This window comes from Setaria italica, chromosome VII (genome assembly GCF_000263155.2).
Source record: "Setaria italica strain Yugu1 chromosome VII, Setaria_italica_v2.0, whole genome shotgun sequence".
NCBI lineage: Eukaryota > Viridiplantae > Streptophyta > Magnoliopsida > Poales > Poaceae > Setaria > Setaria italica.
Window position 1 is genome coordinate 14626451 of NC_028456.1, and position 1591 is coordinate 14628041.

Consider the following 1591-nt stretch of genomic DNA (forward strand, 5'->3'; position numbering starts at 1 on the left):
AGGGCAAGCCAATAAAAAAAAAACTCCATTTGCACGACTCTAGATTTCCGAAACGATTTCAGCTCCCGCGAATGGTATACTATCCAATAAAAAAGAGTCTATATGTGGAAGCCGGTGGAGAAGTTGTTATATCCTGTCGATTTCCACAGTATCCTCTCGCGGGCATTCTCCAGTAATGTGATCGTTCTCCATCTTTCCAAGACGTTTAGGTAGTGGAGCAGACCCCGCCCTGTGAGAGGTTCAGTAATGTGGCCCACGATGACCCCACGGTTTGATGTTCTTCCCCCAAATTTTCCCTTCCCCGGGTGGGGCCCCTAATATCCCCGGGGGGGCCGCTTTGCTCCCCTCTCCTGTTAGAGGACCCCCCCCCCCCCCCCCCCGGCTTGCTTCTTGCTTGGATGGATTGCTAAGTTCCTGTTCCGCGGGATGTACCCAGTCGCCGTCACTCCTCCCAAGCCCTAACCAAAAATCCATCCCCCCCTTGCCGCTGGCGGCGGCCACCACCGGCGAGCCGGCGTCCCCCCGCCTACCTTGCCCCGGAGCCCGACTCCACCGGCGAGCCCTCCCCTCCCCGCCGACGAGCGCGCCCCTACCCCCTACCGCCGGGAGCGCGCGCGTCCGCTGCGCATCCTCGCGCCGTCGGGTAAGGAAACCCTAGCCCGTCCTTGCTCGTGCGTTCCCGTTCGATTCCGCTCATGTGTGGGTGTTTCCGGCGCCGTGATCCCGCGACTCCGAGGCAGGACACCACGGATGGGTGCCCCCAATCCGCCCCGTCCCGTCGCGGATTCGCCTGCTGCGTTGCGGGGGGTAGGTGTTGCGTCTGAAATGCGAATTCTGTGCAGTGTTCGGGTTGGGTTCAGCCGGAGCCCCCCCTCCCCTTGGCCGTAGGTGTTCGTTGGAGGAACCCTAGGTCGGGGCTGAGGCGTAGGGCCGTGTGTACAACCTGCCTTCGACCTGGATGGTGATGTCAAATGGGAAAATTGCTCAATTCCCTTGTCTTGTAGATGATGATTGCCCCTAGGGTTCATGGGCATGCACTTTCGGTCGAGAATCTCGAGATGTAGGTGTTTCTCCAGGGTGTTTGGGTGGCTATCTGGAGCAGGGACGTGCTTATTAGATCCAGGATTCCGATTCCTCAGCAGCGCGTGCGCCAGATTTGGAGCCACCTCATGTGGCGGAAGCCGTTGCAAAGAAACTGAAAGTTTTGTCGCTCTTCCAGCTATCGGCCACGCCCATGCTCACGTGTGCCATCTGTTTTTGAGTTTCCTTGCAGCGTTATAGTAGTGGTTACCTTGGAAATCTGTAACACGCTTGGTTCATTTAAAGGTTAGTGATTAGTGACTACGTAGATGGGGGATATTTTGAAGGAAATTGCAGGACAAGTTGCAGATATTGTAAGCTGTTATTTTATAATATGCCCCCTTTTAGGAATGTTTGTTACGATACTCGAAGAACTGGCATGAATTGTCATTTGAATATCTCAGCCGCATAATTATCATTTGAATATCTCAGCCACAACGTGATTAGTTATTATGCTTTTGATGCATGCTCATAACATGAATGTTATTCGGGTAATATGTTTAAAGCTTTC

General features: G+C 54.2%; 1 protein-coding gene across 1 annotated transcript in view; it reads left to right on the forward strand.

Moving 5' to 3' along the window:
• The first annotated feature begins 413 nt into the window (after nucleotides 1–413).
• Nucleotides 414–1591, forward strand: part of LOC101784107 (50S ribosomal protein L27) — a 3492-nt gene continuing 2314 nt past the window's right edge. Inside the window, exon 1 of the mRNA XM_004975218.2 lies at nucleotides 414–643. The gene's annotated coding sequence lies outside the window, so the exon portion shown is untranslated. The remainder of the gene's footprint in view (nucleotides 644–1591) is intronic.